We start from the raw sequence: 7,305 nt of genomic DNA, 5'->3' as shown, positions 1-7,305 counted from the left end.
CCTGTACTGGTGCATGGGGTTATTCCTCCCCAGGTGCAGGACCATGCACTTGCCTTTGTTGAACTTCATGAGGTTCCTCTCTGCCCACCTCTCCAGCCTGTCCAGGTCTCTCAGAATGGCAGCACGGCTCTCTGGCGTATCAGCCACTCCTCCCGGTTTCGTATCGTCAGCAAACTTGCTGAGGGTGCACTCTGTCCCTTCATCCAGGTCTTTGATGAAGAAGTTGAACAAGACTGGACCCAGTACTGACCCCTGGGGGACACCGCTAGCTACAGGCCTCCAACTAGACTCTGTGCCACTGAGCACAACTCTCTGAGCTCTGCCATTCAGCCACTTCTCAATCCAGCTCACTGTCCACTCATCTAGCCCACGCTTTCTGAGCTTGCCTATGAGGATGTTATGGGAGACAGTGTCAAAAGCCTTATGGAAATCAAGTAGACAACATCCACTGCTCTCCCTTCACCTACCCAGCCAGTCATTCCATCATAGAAGGCTATCAGGTTGGTTAAGCATGATTTCCCCTTGGTGAAGCCATGCTGACTACTCCTGATCACCTTCTTGTCCTCCACATGCTTGGAGATGGCCTCCAGGATGAGCTGCTCCATCACCTTTCCAGGGATCGAGGTAAGGCTGACTGCCCTGCAGTTCCCTGCGTCCTCCTTCTTGCCCTTTCTGAAGACTGGAGTGACATTAGCCTCCTTCCAGTCTTCAGGCGTCTCTCTTCTTCTCCGTGTCCTTTCAAAGATGATTGAGRGTGCCCTAGTAATGACGTCTGCCAGGTCCCTCAGCACTCATGGGTGCATTTCATCAGGGCCCATGGACTTGTGGATGTCCAGCTTCCCTACGTGATCTTCAGCTCAACCCTCCTCCACCAAGGGAAAGTCTTCCTTTCTCCAGACTTTCTCCCAGGTCTCCAGGGCCTGGGAGTCCTGAAGGCTGGTCTTACCTGTGAAGACTGAGGTGAAGAAGGCATTTAGTGCCTCAACCTTTTCTGTGTCCTTTGTCACCAGGGCCTCTGCCCCATTCAGCCGCAGGCCCACATTTCCCCTCGTCTTCCTTTTGCTGCTGATGTATTTAAAGAAGCCTTTCTTGTTGTCCTTGACATCTCTTGCCAGGTTAAACTCCAAATGAGCCTTGGCCTTCCGAGTCCCATCCCTGCATACTTGGACGACGTCCCTATACTCGTTGTGAAGTGGCCTGTCCCTGCTTCTACCTTCTGTACACTTCCTTATTCTGAGTTTTGCCAGGAGCTCCTTGCTCATCCATGCAGGCCTCCTGCCCCTTTGCTCAACTTCCTGCTCATTGGGATACACCGTTCTTGAGCTTGGAGGAGGCGATCCTTGAATATCAACCAGATTTCTTGGACCCCCCTTCCTTCTAGGGCCTTATCCCATGGGATTCTTCCATGCAGCTCCCTGAAGAGGCCAACGTTTGCTCTCCTGAAGTCCAGGGTTGTGATCCTGCTTCTTGCCCTGCTTCCTCCTCTTGGGATCCTGAACTGCACCATCTCATGGTCACTGCAGCCAAGGCTRCCCCCAACCTTCACATCTCCAACCAGCCCTTCCTTGTTTGTTAGTCCAGCAGGGCACCTCTCCTCGTTGGCTCCTCTATCACCTGGGTCAGGAAGTTGTCACTGATGTTCTCCAGGAACCTGCTGAACTGTTTGTGCCTAGCTGTGTTGTTCCTCCAGCAGATATTGGGGTGGTTGAAGTCCCCCATGAGAACCAGGGCCTGGGATTGTGAGGCTGCTTCCCGTTGTCTGTAGAAGGCCTCATCGACTTCCTCTTCCTGATCAGGTGGCCTGGAGTAAACATCCACAACAGTGTCACCCATGCTAGCCTGCCCTTGAATCCTTACCCATAAGCTCTCGACTCGCTCTTCATCCACCCCTAGGCAGAGCTCCATACATTCCAGGTGCTCTCTCACACAAAGAGTGACTCCCTCTCCTCACCTTCCTGGCCTGTCCTTCCTAAGGAGCCTGTATCCATGCGTTGCAGTATTCCAGTCATGTGAACTATCCCACCATGGCTGCATAATTGCAATGAGATCATAGCTCTGTTACTGCATGCAGATCTTTAATTCCTCCTGTTTATTCCCCATGCTGCTTGCTGCGTATAATCATTGTGCCCTCATAGTGTATCCCTGAATGTGTGGAAAAAATGCAGATTATGGCTAGATCTATACATCTCCCACTATTTATTTCTCTCTCAGGAAAAGGTTTTTGAAATTTTTTAGGTACACTGATTGAAGGAGGTAGTAAAATACTGACAGAATTGACAGGCAATATTTTTTATATTGTTTTTGAGATCCTGAAGGCTTTTACTGCATTCCAATCTGGTCAAGAGAATTCTTTCTCAATTTGCTGGTGCAGGAAGAGACCCTAGAATGGTTTTACTTGCCCTTTTTTTACTGAGCACATATACTTGTGACAGAACATGTGCCATACAGGAGCAGTGGATGATCACTGCTATCCTACTGCAAAGTGAACTCTCTAATGTAGTGACACCCTCCTACACCAAAAGCCATCATCAGTATTACCAATACCATTGACAGTCCAGACCTACTTAGATCTGGAAACTATACATATGTCTTCTGTATAAATATGTTGATTGTACCAGTAATTACTATTACTTAGGCAGCATGGGGTAAAAGTTCTAGACTGTTTTGTGGATTCAGAGGGGATTTAAATGATCTTCTTTTCAGTGTCTTTCATTAACACTTAATGCAACTTGAGAATGACTAGTCTTCATTTAAGTGTAGCTAATCAGTTAACAATTCAGCTGTGACTACAGTTACATTTTCTTCTGCTGAAACCTTTGTCTTCCTCTTCTCCTCCATGTAAGTACAGAGACTTCATTTTGAATAACCTATAGAAAAAGTCATTTCCATATGAAAACCTTCATCTCAAGGTCTAGAAATCATGCAGCAGTTTAGAAGTCTAAAGATTAGAAAATAACACATTAACATTTAAATGAAGTATAAAAATACTATACTGCTGCTGAACTTCAAAGTTGAGGGTGTGAATTTTTTACAAAGGGCATCTGAATCTTCAAAGAGAGAGAATCATTGACTTTTGAAATTCATAAGGTAAATCTTGCAGCCTATGACAACCTGGTAAACATAAATGAAAAAGGCCATGAGGAAGAATCGCAGGGCTCCATAACAAGCTACACCATAGTTACTTAGAATGCAGGCATCTGAAGGAGATCTYTTAGGCTTAGTTTACTCATGCATTCAAAATAAGCTAATTTAACAGCTGGACAACCTGAACATCCTCAGTCAAACCTGCAGCATTGGTCTCTGCACTAAGAGCTAGCAATTATCCTTCCAGTAGCTAATGGAGAACCATAAGAAATGATTCAGCCCTTATTATTGTCAGATCTCATACATTAGAGAAGGGATATGAAGGCTACAAACAAAATATTTGATCCTGCTTTCCTAAAGATCACTTCGGTACCTGCTTCATCTTTTCCTGGTGCTTCATACTGCAGATGAAGAGGTCTATCATCAGATCTAGTACAGGAAAAAGCACCCACACGTTAAGTGTGAAGGTAATGAAGAGTCTACTTAGCAAGTGCTTTCTTTGAAAAGTATTTCAAAGTTGATTTTTCCTCATTTTTAAGTTGCCTGAGTTACAATTTACCCAATTAACAGGATGAAGTAACTGCCTAAATGCAACAGCCAAGTGAACTGTCAGCCACTTGGAAACAAAGAATGTGATAATTATTTACGGCCAGTGAGAGATTATTCTTATCCTCCAGAGTGTACACCTCTTCCGATCATACAGAGCTCCTAAAGAAGTAACTAATTTTTTAATACAGAAAGCCTTATAAAATTCAATGTACATGGGGTTAAAACCTATCTTGTTTTTTTAAATATAAATAGGCAGCTATGTATGGGGGAAGAATGGAATATTTATTTATTTATTTATTTTTACTGTCATGACTCCAATGTACTCTGGTGTCTTTGTGTTTCTAGCAGAAAAAAATGTTCTTTCCATGTTTCCATGCTTTTGTTGATAGAAAAAATTGGGTGAAATATCATTGGTGTTATAGAAATCTTTATCCCTTTATCCCTCTTCTGCCAGTGTAAGTGGCCATTTTACTCTTAAACTGAGAGAATAGGATTACAGGACTGAGTATGAAATTGCAGATGAAATTTCCACAGGTTGTGGGCCAAGTGCAAGCTCTAAGATCAGATTTTCTAACACAGCTAGTGTGTCTTGACTTCCTAATTGCATTTCTCCTAAAGACTCAAGGTGGCTTAGCCACTAGATAAATAACGGATTAATCCCATCCTGCTTGTGTAGAGCATAGCAGCTCTAAGGAACCTGTACATTTACGTACAGTACTGTGTGTCCACACATATCTGTGCCAGTATTTCTTAACTATCCTTATGTGTATGCTACCATCATACAGAACTCTCACAGAAGCTCCGCACATGGCATCTTCCTTCACCCACACGTTTGAGCAGCAAGGGACCAGTGGTGCAGTCCGCAAAAGATTCAAGTTCCTTTGAATCACAGAATCACAAGGAACAAGGAATCACATGTTGTGGAGCCGCTATTCTCTCGTCAGGTGCTTCAGTGTGGTCTGTAAATGCTTGAGGTTATAGAGTGTCTACACTTTGAGTTTCATGTAGCCAAGAAAAATACCACATTTTAGCTTTGTGTCATTCATCCCATTGAAACTACTTTTAAGAAATATAATCTGAAGAAAACCACTTCTGTTTTATTCTGATTGTTTCTAACACTTCCAATTTTATCATGACTTTTATGATACTTAGTTTTTTTCTCTAACATTCAATTTCATGGTACAAATGTTAGTGGCAGCACTAGAGCTGAAGGACAGTATATGCTGMTTCTGTAGTCATTGAGCCGTCCTGGGCCTGGTTCGCTGTAGATTTTCTGAACAAGTTAGTGTAGTCTGTAAAGTGGGGTTTACAGATGTTTGCCCATCTCCAAGGGAGGGTGTGAGAAGTTCACTAGAGACTGTGAGGTGCCTGTTTTGTAGACCTGGGGGGAAGAGAGGCAGTTTTCAGGACTAGATTCTCATTATTCTGAGGAGCAGAAGCATATTGTTCATTTGATCATTTTTATCTTGCAGTAACTCACAATAAATTTGTCCATGTAGCCACTATGATCTGACCTCTTACCTGGCTCTCTGCTCTATAAGGCAATATGATTTGAAATGTTATCAAATGCGTAGACAGCAGTGGAAAACAAAATCAAAAACAAAAACAAAAAACAAGGCAGAAAATCTACTTACCTAGGTTTCTTTTGCAGTCAGCTGTGCAGGGCTTGTTACTATAGCAGAGATTCTCACTACTGTGCAGAGTAACCAGTGTGTGCAGATACTAGCACTGTCCTAGAGAAGGTGATGTGTGTGGTGTGTGATATCTAGGAGAGGCACATACCATGTATTGACTTATGTGGGTGTAGAGATGTCTATGGAAACCTGTAATAATAATTTTAATATATTTAACTGCTTTTTTTCATTATAGAGAGCCTTCCTGAAAGTGATCAGAGTAGTGCAGATGTGGTACTTAACAAGAACAAAAAAACCAATTTTCCTGTTTTTTACCCACTGTCCTGTTTGCTGTGTAGTGGACTAGAGACAGACAGAATGATTTGAATTAGGGAAGGGGAGATATGCATGCATTAGATTACAGTAGATGACTCCAGAATGTAACCGTCTCTTGCCAAGAATAGGTTTGGCAGGCCTGGCAGTGCTCAAAACTTCATTAATAAAATTTTAAGAACCTCCAGATAATAATGGCTGGGTCATGATTTGTATTTACATTCTTCAGTGATTCTGCAACTTCAAATGCTTTTGATTAACAAACTATGAAGAAGAGATCACTCCCTTTTTCTGATGTCATTTAATTATATTTAAGTAAGAGAGACACATTCAAGTACATTTTAAAATCCCTTTCTTTGTTTGCTAAATGAAAGCCTTGTTTTAACAAAACCCTAGTTCCTCCAGAGTTGTAGAGGTACGAGGGCACTGAATTAAGCAGAGCAAATTCTTACAGATAACGCCATTCTAGATTCATAGGTTTCAGTTCAATCCATGCAATTTTATTTGCATAGGAAAAGTTGAGCTGATAGAATTAGCTATTCAAAAAGTAAAAGTATCCTTTGAAAAATAACTGGAGAATGAGATGCAGCATCAAAGTCCAGGACCTGTATACTTTTCCCCAATTATATGACATTTGAGGCACTGTGATTTGTTGCATGTGTTGCATTTGAAAGGTGCTCTCTATATATGGAATGCTGTTGTGTTTTTTGAAAAAATTCTCCATACAAACAAATCCGTGAAAAAAAAGAAGTAGGTACAATGTGTTTTAATGCAGATGACTTCAATGCCATATCTGTTTATGATATACAACAAAGAGGGCTATTAGTGCCATTGGATTCACTTTCTATATTTCCAGCTAAAAGCTGGGAGTTGTAATCAATAGCACAAGAGTATCCAGATCACTAGCTGCAGTAGCTTTTCAATGGTTCATATCTGCTAATTATACAAAATATTGTAAAGCACAAAATGTCTGCTTGAAATTCTGCAGCAGAATGGGCTTTCATGGTGTTGCAAAGTGGCACTCTGTTTAAGATTAGTGCCACTTCAGAACAAAGGGCAAATCGTTCGATGGACTATGTTTATTGAAGTAATGTTACTTGAAATTCATATTTCATTATGTGCTATTGCGTAAAGTGCTGGACTAAGACTAATTAACCCTTTCAGGAATCTAGCCCTATGAAGGCAAAACTTGCATTGACTTCAGACGGCATAGTGATTAAAACACAATGGAAAGACTGGAGCTGATTAGAGATGAAATTAGGGCCTAGTGCTTAGAAAAGCATTGGGATCACTAACTCATGGTTATATGGATTATTGTATTAAAGCAAAGGTATGTGAGATCAGTGAATACATTACAATTTGGAAAATCTAGCATGTACTTTGTAAAAATATATTACATGCACTTCATAGAATTATTTCTGGTTCCTTAGCTTTTAAACAAAGTGAATGATAAAGGAAATAGATTCGTGGCAGTATGGCTAAGACTAACTTTTGACAAGGTTGCTTTAACCTTAAGAGACATAGGCACAACTGCTTGAACCACTAAGRCTAATGCAATGGACTTTTGGCTAAATGTCTGCTTAGCAGTAATGAAGAGTTTGGAAAGAGTATAAAATGCCCAACTAGGGGAAAATCCAGGCAGAATATGATACTCACTTCTTTAATATCAAAACCAGCTTTTAGAAGAAGTCCCTAGATTGCTACTAAAATCTAAGAGGAGGGAGAA

This window comes from Apteryx rowi, unplaced genomic scaffold, assembly GCF_003343035.1.
Source record: "Apteryx rowi isolate R43461 unplaced genomic scaffold, aptRow1 scaffold_332, whole genome shotgun sequence".
NCBI lineage: Eukaryota > Metazoa > Chordata > Aves > Apterygiformes > Apterygidae > Apteryx > Apteryx rowi.
This window is presented reverse-complemented; position numbering follows the sequence as displayed.